The sequence below is a fragment of the Pelmatolapia mariae genome, linkage group LG1 (assembly GCF_036321145.2).
Source record: "Pelmatolapia mariae isolate MD_Pm_ZW linkage group LG1, Pm_UMD_F_2, whole genome shotgun sequence".
Lineage (NCBI taxonomy): Eukaryota > Metazoa > Chordata > Actinopteri > Cichliformes > Cichlidae > Pelmatolapia > Pelmatolapia mariae.
This window is the reverse complement of record NC_086227.1, coordinates 22102623-22115978: the sequence shown is the minus strand read 5'-3', so window position 1 is coordinate 22115978 and position 13356 is coordinate 22102623. Positions and strand designations below refer to the sequence as shown.

General features: G+C 41.8%; 1 protein-coding gene across 3 annotated transcripts in view; it reads left to right on the top strand.

The window, feature by feature from the left end:
* zfhx3b (zinc finger homeobox 3b) overlaps positions 1 to 13356 on the top strand; it is a 170713-nt gene that overhangs the window by 85977 nt on the left and 71380 nt on the right. The gene's annotated exons all lie outside the window — the stretch shown is intronic.

The window sequence follows — 13356 nt, the reverse complement described above, 5'->3', positions numbered from 1 at the left end:
TAGGAGACAGAGGTTTGGTGCTAATACTCCTCGGAGCGGGAAAGGCTGAATTGTTCTCGACAGCCGTATTGATTTTTGCTGGACTTGGAGCTTCACCTTCTCCTCTAATCATTCCATAATAGCCAGTGGATGAACACTCTCCGAACAAATGGCCATAAATCTAACAGGCCTGATTCCACTTAGGTACCTATCCTGTGTGTCTGCGGCTTCGGCCACTCTGTGCTTAACCCAAACTGGCATAGTTGCGCACACACGCACAGATAACAAAACACATACCAACACTGACCAAACATACTTGCTATAAGCATACACTACACACACAACAGGATCCAACACAAAGCACTGAATGCTGCCTAATAGATCTCATCCTTATTTGTAATCTAGCTTCAGCATCCTTGTTTGAGTATTTAAAGAACTCAGTTGACAGTGCAATGGAGGTATTAAAAGGTATGTGAAAAATGTGCTACTTCAAGCATGGTGTTTTAACCGCATTAAAAACTAAGGTGAAGTGGTCATTTTGAACCTCTTCAAAATCTTGTCCATTTGAAAATCATTCAGCATTATGAATGTTTGTCAGGCCGGCTGAAATGACAGCCATGTTTCCTCCTCACAGCTTCTTTGTATTGAAATAACAGCAAAATAATAAAATAAAAAATCGATTTTCATTTTTTCGTAAAGGGGAAGGTGTGAAGCGGGGCTTCTGTTGCTACTTTTAAAGAGGTCAGGAGGTGTTTAGCTTGTCATTCTGTGGTTTGCCCCATGACAAGAGAGATCACAGGGACATTTTTAGATTAGCGTTATAGCATTATAGCGTCATTTCAAGCTTCATATTTATATTCTTGCACTATATTAAGAATTATTTTAATTCCCTTCAGTATAATCCTTATTTATCTTAAGGGGGTTTGGGTGCAGCCTCCTCTACCTTAAAGACCCTCCTTATTTTAAGCCACTTTTCTTCTGATTGGCTGCCCCTTGCAAACTCAAGGTTTAAACTGCAGGAAGGCAGTGCTGCTGTGCTCATAGCCAGAGCTGGCTACTTTAAGGAACTCTTAATGCTATCATACACAAACACTCTGATATTAACATTTTAGTGTAAACACATAGTCTGTGAATTTGTCAGGTCAGTGCATGTGTTTCCCAGTCTTTGGTCCTCCTCTCTTAACCTTAGCTTCTGGACTTACTGGGCCAAATTCCAATAACAGTCTCCCGTTAGAACAAAATGGACCAGCTCTGGCTTACTTTCTCTCATGCTTACACCTTTTTGAGAAAGATCCATGTTTTGCTTTGCCGCATAGAGTATAACTTCTTCTACATTATCTTTGTGCTTCAACTGTAGTGCAAACCCCAAAAAATCTCCCCTATTTCTTTGTCTGTGCAAGTTTTAGGAGAGAAGAGACATATGTCACACTGCTCTTTGGGCTGTGGGGGATTAAATATGTACAACACATCCAGGCATGATCATTTTTTATGACTTAAGCCTCTTAAGATGGCTCCATATTTCTTAAAACCAATTGATCTTCTGACTGAGAGTATGTGCATTTGTCCAGAAATTACCTGCTCTCTCAACCAGAGAACATAGTGGTCTTTTTAAGCTCTTCTCATCCCAGACCTTACTCCAAAACCTAAATGTTCATGAGTCAACAAGAATTAATACAGTGTTTTACGACTCATCGATGTTTAACGGACAAGCACATGGTTTTAAGGTTTTTTCACTGTACTGGCTCCCCACTTGACAATGTCAGTTTTCTTACCATTTTGAATTTACTGTCCTGGTAGAGATACTGACAGACAGAAAACCACAGTGCCCTAAAAGCCTGTAAAACCAACTTGGTATATTATGCATGGGCAAAAAAAGAAAAAATCACCATTCATTTATGCTTCCCCAAAGAAATCTGATGCAAATAGCACCATTTTTAACCTTTTTGGGGAGAAAATAAATCATCAAGTCAGCATAAACAGGCTGTAAGATGTGGGAGATGCTTGGGACACTTCACCCAAATCAAACTGGTTTGCATTAAACAGGCCCTTTGTGTGCACAGCTCCATATAAATTGGAGCCTGTAATTACTGGAATTAAAAAGGAAGGTTTAAACTGAGGGCTAAGCTGGATGGGATAATTTGAGAGTCTGTGGTATGCGGCCCATATTAGGGCTTTCTAAAAATATCACCCCCACCACCCCATGTATTGGAATGTTCCAAAAGACCACAGAACGATCCAGCAAGTCATCCTGACCACTAGACCACCACACAGTGGGGGGTGATGCTCTTTTCCCCTGTGTACTGTGCTCTCAGTTCAGAGATACCAATTCTGAAGTCTGTGAGTTCTGCTTCAGTCCCCTGTGCACTGAAACTAACTTATACCTTCTCTTTTTCCCATGGATCATGGGGATTTTGGTCGCTCTGATGACAGCATGATGATCGCCCATCTGCTCACAGGATGGTCACTCCTAGAGAACCCTCCACTGGCTAATGTGATATACATACAGCTCTCCACTCAGGCCTTGGGGCTTCACTGTGTTTTAGTGTGGAGGTGAGAGACTCATCTAGCTCCAGGCCCGACTGCTTTGGCCAGACAGAAAGGGTGGGGACTAACCAGGCCAAGCCACAGGCCTCAGCTTCCAGTCAAGGGTTGGGGGAAAGGGGAGGAGCATGGGGGGTTAGCTGGCTACCTTCCTTGTCTCGGGGGCCGGTGCAATCGGCGGTAATTGAGATTGATTGGATGTTATTTTTCCTCTTGCAAATGTAGTCCATTAGCTTGGCACATGCATAATCAGTTTAGAGCGCAGTTAGCCGAATGTAATCATGTTCCTCGGTGTCTGCTAGCACAAAATCCACTCCAGATGCCGCTTGGCCATGGAAAGACGGGGGGGAAAGTGCCGTCACTATCAGATGGGGAATCTTTAACCAAGTAAGTCCTGAAATCCCTTCCTCTGTTCTGCTCCTTCCCTACTGAGCACAGAGGAGTGTTAAAAAATTCAACTCCCTCTTTTCTGCCTTACACAGCCGGTCGCAGGGACTGTCCCATGCCTTACCGTTAAGAACAGGGCTTTTGATCATATGTTCTGCCCATTAACGGACAGAAAACATCTGTAACTTGTGTAGAGTTACTGCTCTTATTTTACCCCTCAGTGCAATCCAAAAGAATCAGTGAACGCTGAGGAAAGAAAATGTCCACACTCTGCAGAGAGCAAATAATCACGATGAAACATAATAGAGGAAAAGAGGCCGTAATGTAAATGAAGGGATTAGTGGTTACATGAAAAGGCATTAAGGTGTTTCACTGATGATGCTACTCAGCAGAAGCACTGGCTTCTCAGATGCGGGAATCCAAGCCATGATGACCGCTCCCTGTTAATGATCAGAACTACTACTGGGATTGACTCGAGTCTTCTTGGACTATGCATTGGAATGCAGTTGGAGAACAACCACAAATAGGTTATGGATTTGATTCCAACTCTGGAAAAATGTTGTAGTTTTGCAGTCAAATAATGCTGATGTGTATTTTGGATGTGTACAGCAGTCTGGTTGATTTGGTCTTGGGCCAAGAGCTTACTCTCTCTAGCGGAGAGTAAGGCAACTTATGGCATCCTACAGTAGGTAAGGTGGGGGTTTTTTTTAAATTGTTGTTAAGTTCTCGCTTTACTTGCCGACTGGGCTTGTCGTGATCATATCTTTCTCCCAGTGTCTTAAACTTTTCTCACGAATCTGCCCAAATTCTTACTCTCATTGCCATTAAGACAAAAATTATAACAGGTAATCTGAGGTGTCCAAAACTTGGGCGAGTGGGTGCCTCGCTTTACTCTCTCATGAATGACACATTTCTCTATGAGGGGGACTGGTAGGTGGTGGATGGAGAGACAGACAGGAGTGAGGGTGGTGGATGGGGGTGGGATGGGGGGTGGGGGGGTGCTAGAGGATTGGAAGCATAGATACACTGCTAATTATCATGGCTAGCCTATGATTGTTCAGTAATAGTGCTCAGTGGGAAAGGTTGCAGCAGTTCCAGGAAGAGCTGAGCTCTGATTTACTGGTACTACCACTCTAATAAAGCGCTCACTGCACATCCTGGGAGACAGCCCATTCTCTCCTTTCACATGCACAAGTGTGTGAATGCACACACAAACAGACAGACGAACAGGCAGGCGCACACACAGAACAGCCGTGTCATCTAAAATGCCATAGGGCACATGAAAGGTATCTTTTCAGTAGTTCATAGAGAAGTTCTGTGTCGGCCCCTGCCTCTGTTTACTCCCCAGTTAACATTGTTATGATCCAGAACCCTGGTTACACTCTTTGTTTCAGTAGTCACCTGCAGGGTCTTAAACTCTTGCATCTTACTTCAAACAAATCTCACTTACTCAGTGGTGGGTGAAACAAGGAAGGAGCATTACAGCACCGAGAACCAGGGTGGATTTAAGAGAGCGGCTGTTAGGCATGTAAAGGGGGGCTAGCAGGGGTTAGTGTTTGGCTGTGTGCAAAAATTTCACAACTCTTCTAGCTCCCACCCCTTGAGAAGGCCAGAGAAAGGGTCAGGCTTTGACCCGTGGCACAGCTGTTGCTGCTGGTGGTGTTGATTGTATGTGCACAGGCCCTACTGTGGGTGTTGGTGGGGCTTACTCAGTGACAGTGAATGAAAGCAAAAAGGGAGGAAGGAGAAAGCTCCTTTGACAGGGGAGGATAGACTTTTCCCAGCTCTCAGCTTTTTTTTCCGCAGTTGCTAGAGTTAAAAATCTGGTGGATTATAAACCAGGTGCTCAGTCCGGGGTTTGTTTTAGATATAGTGACACATTTTCTGTGTTCTTTGGTAATTTCCTGTTCCTAAAGCTCTTTGTGTTTTGATTGTCTGCCATTATGTTATTTTTTTTATTTGTTGTTATATGACTTTTTTTATGTGTGTGTTTTTGGGCAAGAGAGAAGTGCATAAAGTGTAGATTATGGGTTTGTTAAAGTAAACAGATATGAGGCACCGGTTTTTGTGACTAGGTTCATTGGTTTCAGACAGAGATAAGCTCCACTTTGCCTCACTGTAGATTTACACCACAAAGCACTTGCCTAAAGTGACAAAACCGCTGTGCATCTCCCAACAAATTTGTAGGTTTTTTTTTTTTTCAATTAAATGCTTGTTTTAAAAAAAATATTGTTACATTCACTTTTCTTTCTTTCTTTTTCTTTTTTGCTTTTTTTTGCAATTCTACAGTGGAAATCTTTTTTCCAAAAATAACCCAAAACATGGAGAGTGAAACTGTGGAGATGTGTATTTGCATAAAGTTTTATATGTGCTTTTATTTAATTTCAATTTTATTTTTTAGGGGGGATTCCCAGCTAAGTCCTCTTCCTGCCTATTAGAAATTCTTGAACCTCACTGCAGAGCTGTTAACATTATTACCAACACACTGATTCTCTCACTAAATCAAAAGGTCAGGCTCCCAAGCCCATAAAGCCTTCCCAGCTTCAATTTATTTTAAAATTTTGCAATTGTGACAGTAAAACAGTAAAATGAAGTTCTTAATTTGATCGTAGGAGATGGAGAGATTATTGAGCGAGCATTTACATCTTGGACAAACTTCTCACCTGCTAAAGTTCTGTAAAGATGATATTTCAAGCGAGTTATGTTTCTGTCTTTCTTTACTAATTCCACAAAACCTTACTTCAAAGGTGCCTGGCAATGATATACCTTTTTGTTTTTAAAATGACCCCCTTATCAGTCTCTATAATCAGCAGTTTTTACAGTGTCTTTGAACATATATATTTGATAGTCATATTTTTTCTTCAAAAAGACCCTTATATCAGTCCATGTAATCAACAGCTTCTGCAGTGTCTTCAAATCTATAAATTTGATAGTCAAACTGCAGTAAAATGAGTTGCCGTGTGGACTGACTGTCATCTGAAAATAAGTAAATTGCTGTAAATCCCCGGCTTGAAGTAAAGACTTTTCGCGTTATTCTCACAATCAGTATTCTGCAATATTCTGAAAGTATTTATGGTTTCCATCTGATTTCCACAAGACATTAATAGTAGTGCTGACATTAATTCTCTTCTATTTTGGAAATATGACTAGCCTAGACAGCAGTTTAACAGAATTTCTTTTTCTTAAATGTTGCTGTGTGTGATTCAGAAACCAGAATTTCCTGATCATATGCTTATGATGTATTGTGAGTGCATGCAAAACTGCGATGTGGCTCTTAGCTCGACTCAGTTGAGTTTCAGACTTCAAGTTCTTTATCCCCAGTTGGTCAACAGATCAGGTGGTGTATAGCCACCACACCTGAAAGACCAACAGTGTCAGTTTACAGGTAAATGGTACTCTGGGGCGCCACACCAGGGCTCCTGTGAATCTCTGCAGCGTAGCTCCTAAGCTAAGGGGATGGAGAGACAGAAGCAGGCAAGCTTACTGACTCTGTGCCATCAATACATCAGTGGCTTAGCCACCAGATTAATGGCCTCCGTGTGGTCTGGGCCACAAAACTACTCAGTTTTGAGGTCTGTGTTTAGTGCAGCTGTACATTAAAGTGGGGTAAAGAGAGATGAGAGGAGGGAGAGGATTTAGGTGCCAAGATGAGCACACAGGGACCGGTATTCTGTTTGGGTTTGGCCAGCAGGGCAGAGTCATGGGACAGCAACACTCTACAGAGGGATGGATACATGCCCCTAAGTGTTGTAACATTTCCCTTGCCTTGTAACCTTCCCGTTTTGACTAAAAAAGGATGTTTGAGTACCAAATGCATTGTTATTACTAAGTAAGTATTTTTTTATATACTTGATATTGATTTATATGCACTTCATAACATGCAGTTATTTGACAGCCTTGTGAGACCCTTGCTTTTCTTCCTGTAGAGCAATTGCTCCTAAGTTGTTTCCCAGTTTTTATTTGTCTTAACAAATCATACCCTAAGGTTTTTCCATTTTGCAATGCATTGATTACTGTTGGATTTTTCAGCAGTGTGTTACCTGGATTTCTGACAGGTCATAGGGATAATGCTGATAGACGCTTTCCTCAAGGCATCCTATTTTGTATGGATTGTGTAACACAAAATGTAATGTGGTGTCCTCAGCGCATTGGAAAGTCCGATTTACCCATCTGTGGCTACCACTGAGGATTCATTTAAAAAAAAAATCATCCACCAGTTTCCCGGGACTACAATTTTTATTTGAAACTGTGGGACCTCAGGGTTTTTTTTCCCTTGTGTCAAGAGAGAATAGCCATCTCTTCCTGAAGTTCATGGCTCTGGTTGTCCATCCATGTTTTGCCTAATTGCTGTGTGCTGGAGTCCAAGGTTAGAACTGGGAGCTGTAAATCCCTCAGTCTTATGCAGCCAATGTTTTCTCCAGATGTAGAAGAAAAGATTTCATCCTTTTGTAATTAAGCGGTGCAGCCCAGGGTGTAATGCGGTTTTTATTAGTGGTTCTGGAAAAGATCATTTTGCACCTTGTTTTCTCATTATGGCTTTTATTCTTGAATACAAAAGATGGATAAAATGATGGGATGAAAACGAAAGAAGCAGCAGAGAATAGAATCCCCTGTTTAAATTATTATATGGAAATTACAAGGTAGTGATGTAAGGGGTAGCTCTATGGGTGTGTGGGGGTGCAGACACAAAAGAAGACAAAGGCATAGTTTTGAAACTCAACTTAGTGCGTCAGATGAAAGATGCCAGAAAGAAAGTTTATATTATTATTATTATTTTTAATCCCAGGAATTTTCCCAAACGTTATCTCTCCCATGGGTGCCATCTTCTACACCTGTGTTCTACTTTAAACTTACTTCTGAAATAAGAGCAAAGGGTGAGTCGGGAAAAGTGATAGTAAGTGAAAGACAGCTTTAAGAGTTGGGGACAAGAATGCTCTTCAGCTTCTCAAGGGCACTGATATTTTATGGCCCTCACATTCCTTCATGACACACTGATGCCCAGAATAGACAGAGAGAGAGGGTGAGAGACAGAAAAAAGTTTAACTACCATGCCTTTTAAACCCCACCCCCAGCATATCGTCTCTCTTGCCTATTCACCTTCACCTCACCCTGCTTCGTTTATGTGGCAAACCTCTGGGTCACCCTCACACTTTTCTGCTACTTGGCAAAGCTAATGAAAGCAAGGGATTCAAGTGCAGGCTTTTGTTCAGCATAAGTACTTTCACACGTTTGTGTTTTATAATTTTCTTTTCAGTCTTCACATGGATTTACAGAGCATTCTTTCCTCTGAGATCTCTGAGACAGCAGAGGAAGTCCTCATAGCCACTGAACTCTTAAACTCACAGATAATATACTATCATCCTTCACTGCCAGCCCCACAACTTTTTTTAAATAATTTCACCACAGTCAACAGTACCCATAAAATTAAGGCCTGCTGAATAATTCAAACTCTGATTCTTCCTTCAGATGGCCTATCTCTGTCACAAGATAGGAATTTACTTAATTTATGCTTGTTAGGTTGGAATAGTCATGTTAAAATAATTTGAACCATAAGGACTGTCTGTGTAGCTACTGTTAAAACGAGAACTCCGGGAGCCGTTAAAGTTTGGACATGAAATTGTGAGATCTGGAATGCAAATGATTATTCAAATGATCAGTGTATTAATTTGCATGCTGAAAGCATGAGGGAGAGAGAGAGCATCTTAATAAGTTATGTAAAGCAAAGTATTTTATTATTTGTTGATGTTTCAGGAGTGAGGGCATATTAATTTTGCAGTTGTAAGTCCCAGTGTGACCTAAATCTCTCTCTTTCGCTCTCACTTTCTCTAACTCTCGCTCATTCACGTGCACACAAGCACATACACACACTGTTGTCATTATCATAATAATCACACACTCTTTTCTGACAAATTTACTCCCTACTCTATATATCAGAAAGCCTCCCTATTCTTCATAGACCCATCAAATAGACTGCATATAAAAGACCTAGCCAACATGATGTCACCAGTTGGTTTGTGAAGCCTCTGTGTTATTTTGACTGCTGCCATGCTGGGGGTCTTTTGGAGCCAGAAGTGAACACATTGGTACAAGAGGGTGAAGTGCTACATTATTAGACAATGCTAAACCTACAAATTAATGCTATATGACCTCAGTCTCGCAGAGCTGCAGACTGGTTTGTGCACATATGACAACTACTAGATGCTAGGGGAAAATGTGCATGGTGAGCTAGGTGAAATCTGTGTGGTGCAACACACAGTGCTGCACCAAAAAAACTCCCTTGTGACTGCTTTGGTTGCTAGCAAATTGCTGCTGTCATCAGTAGTTTGCATGGAAGATGCAGACTTGCTTGGCAAGTGTTTGCAGGTAGGTTGGCATCATCCATGCATCCATGTACGAGCAAGTGCAGTAATTTCTTAGCAACCAAATCATTTGCAAGGATATTTTTCGTGCAGCACCATATATGCCCTTTGCAACCCAGTTTTACGTAGCGACTGCAAGCAACCTCCAGCAACCGCTTGCCAACCAGTTGAGAATGACACATTTTTCCCCAGCAACCTGTGGTTACTAATCATTAACTAGAGTTTCACTGTTTGTGCAATAAAGCACACAGCAAGCCATATTATTGGTCAGATAATCGAATTAAAAATGCTCCAGATGTCACCGACAGCACTAGCATAGTGGAATTTCCATCACTGAGACTGAGAAGATGAATGGCAACTATGAGCATAAGTGGCCTCACCCCAAACTTTCAGCCCTAATCAAATGCAAGGGTTTAAAAACCAAATGCCTCAATACAATTGAAATGAAGTTAAAAATTAGCTATTGAGAGTGTGTGCGTGGCTCTTTCTGGTCAGTTTTAACATGGGAATTTTTGGGAATTGACTCACTTTTGGATCATTTTTGAGAACTGCTTTTTTTGGGCACACCTCTCTCTCTTTTTTTAATGGGAGATAAAATGTCAAAGCATCTGGAGTTGTGTTAAATGGACTTAAACCATAGAATTACACTTTAAGCAGTTCAACCTTGTTGAGTGAGGAGCTAAATAATGACAAACCCATCAGAACATGAGATTATGCTAAAAAAGAAAAGAGAGAGATTTCCAAACCTGTCGTTTGTACTTTCTTACGGTCTTCTCTTACACATCAAATATAGCTTATCATTCAATTTTCCTCCATTTGCAACCTTTTCTCCTTATTCGTGGGCTCGATTTCTAGTCTGTGCCATCATTACCATCTAGTTGGGTGAAAGGACAGAATAATTTGGTAATAGACTTTATGATATTTAGGATTATCTTTGATCTTAGGGGATTTTTGAATTTCTTTGAGTCATCACATTAGATTAAAAGTGTGTGAGTGAGGAGCCTGTGAGGATCTATTTTGTAAAATGAGACCAGAGACTAAAATGTCTGCATGATATGAAATGGAAAAAGCATGTGTGTTGTGAATTCAGTTCAAATAATTTATCATTGAAGGAATGAGTGGCTTATAGCAGAATACTAACCATTTGTGGTGCATGTTGTTAAGAGAGATCAGTCTTTACATCTGGAAGGGAGGTTAGGGCTTTTTAAATGAGAGAGCCAGCATTGGAGTATTCCCAGTATTCAACTTAACTTTTAAATCATTAAACATGATGAAGCCATCTCCACAAAGTCAGAGGTTTATATACGAAAATCAAACACCATCTGCCATCTCTGATCAGAAGCAACAGCCATCAGGCCAGGGTTACCAAGGCAGAACAGGAAAAGCCATTAACTGCCAATCACTGCATCGATCGACAAGCCAGTCCACCACTGCCCCCCCCCACCCCCTCACCCCCACCCCTGCCTGCCCCTACCCACAGACACACACGCATATGGTTCATCAGCTTTTTACTGTAAAGTGGACACACGCACGGGCATAGTTTTGCTCAAACCTTGAACTTTTCATGCACTACATGATGGGAACATTTGGTCCAGTTTGTCTCTTCTCTGCTTTAGACCAGATTATCTTTCTAATGATCTCAAGTCTAGATTGCAGGATCAACATGTTCAGTTTAGATAAAGGCAGTCTGACTATTTCCTTTTTTTGTATCAGATCGGTAAATCCAATGTGTTACGAGAAGGACAGAGGAGATGCTGTTCAAAAGATATTTCTTTCTGACCGTAGGTCAGTAATCTCCTCATTACTGAAATGCATCTCAGTAAAGTCCATTGCCCTGTCAAAGTGAGAGTGGACACTCCATTCTGCTCGATCTACCTCCACATTTTTTGGAGACAACCGATAAAAAAGGGAACTAATAGAGTCAGTGAAGGGCAAAAAGGAAAGAAGATTGATTTTTCTTTTCCCCCCCTCCTTCCATTTTTAATGGTGTCGCTAGAACTAAGGGTCATTAGAAAAATATTTACCTACTTCCCAATTTAATGGAGATACTGTATATCAGAGTAATCTGGATCAGGGGTCAGGGCTGGGGGGAGCAATTAAAGCATAAAGATCCAGAAGCTTAGGGCATGTTGTGTGAGTCTAAAACACACAAACAGACAGGTTAGCTAAAAGGAAGCCAAAGGCAGCACATATTGAACATGGTTGTATTAATTTATTGAGATTTGTTACTGATGAACTAGCGATGCGTAAGTTGGGGGCGCAACTTTATCCACACAGCACAAAATCCACACACGCTGACATTCATTGTTTTGTTCATGGTTTGGCTCATACGACTCATTCAAACATAGCAGTTACAAACAAGCCTGTGATAAGTGAGATATGTGCTACATGCTGCATTAGTCTCTTATTCATAGTAAATTTGCCATCTTTTCTTTTACCCAGTCTGGTTGGTTCAACCTTCTCTGGGGCCACACAATAGCCAGAGACAGAACAGATATGATGGATGTGGCCTGGGGCCTATATGCTCGCTCTGCGTCTGCGGTGGCCTCATCTACACATCAGCCACAGGGGGAGGGAGAGAACGCAGCAGGGAGGGAAGGAGGGCAGAGATACAAACCAGACCAGCCATTTTCCTCTTTCCGCTCATAAATATTTGTGTGGCTGATTTATAAACAGTGGAGCAAGAGAAGAGATCAAAGTGAACTGTAACGCTTATATATAAAACCAGAGGCTTTTTTTCATGACACTGTTCTACACACCATGCTCATACCTATTAAAGACAAAGCCATATATCACAAAGTATATTGGCAAGAGTACTGAATGGCCAGTCACACTCTAGGGCTCAAGCTTCTTCTAGTTCAGACTCTAGTTCTTATAGCGTCACCCTGCAAAACACCAGTGAATGGACTTCAGTGTGTGTTGTAGCTAAATTTCAACCTGATCCCAAACTGTATAAACGCTCTTGAAGTTAGTGACCTCTTAGAGGGAGTTTAAATGGCTGCAGTAATGCTGGGAAGCCATAAAAAAATCCTAGCAATTCTGAAGACTCACGGTGTCTTGGTAATCATAAATAGCCTTCATTGGCTACATGTGCTGATTCAGGCAACCAGCTGGTTAGAAGCAACACAAAAGCCAAGTCTCCTGTTAGGCAGAGAGGACGGATTGGGGTGGGGCTGGGGCCCACATGTATACATTTGGTATATACAGTGTGTATCTGTTTGCTGGGTTAGACTACAGACTTTGCATAACTTCTTGTATTCAAAAGCTAGCAGAGACGGATAACTCCCCCTATACCCCCCTACCCCCATCGTGCAATCGTATATCTCCCGCCCTACCATAGTACCCACCCCCACCATTCATTCTTGGCCTAGTGCAAATGTGAAGGGCAAGAGGTGCTCTCTTCTGCCACAAGCTTTCTCCCTGATTAATAACTCTTCTAGCTGGCAGATGCAGAGGAGCACCATGTAGATGGCTGCTCTGTGACCTCTGTGGGAGGGAGAATACTATGGGTAATAGGATAGAATAGACAGCCCCCCCCCCCCCCCCCCCCCCCCCCCCCCCCCATTTGTTCACCAACAGGGAAAGATGTGCTCAATGTGGCGAATCTTGTGGATAGTTGTTGTCATATAGCCCGTCTCTCTGACAGTATGTCCACATGTGAGTGCCTGAAGTCATCAGGCTTCTGTGTCTTTGGCAACACAGCAGTACTTTACCCAGTACTTGCATAAAACAGTTTCAAGCATGGATGTGTTCTCTTTTTTAAAGACTCCTTGAACATTTTTATTCTTGGTGTGTGTATTATGTAACGCTGTTTTGTGGAAGCTTTTTTTCTCTGTTCTATAGCACTTCTGTGAAGTCACCTGGAAACTATATGATGGTGATCTTTTCCCACCCAGTGCTGCTATCTTTAACAGCAGCTAGATAAAGAGCACTTTTTCCTGTTCATCTACCTAAATTCTGTATATACACGCTTCTGATCAGGTAAGCACTGGAGGAGGCCTATAGAGAGAGTATAGTGCAGAATGCTTTACCCCTGGTGTGTCTGAGTTTCTGTGTGGGGAGTTCAAAGTCCTGCTGAACATCAGATCAG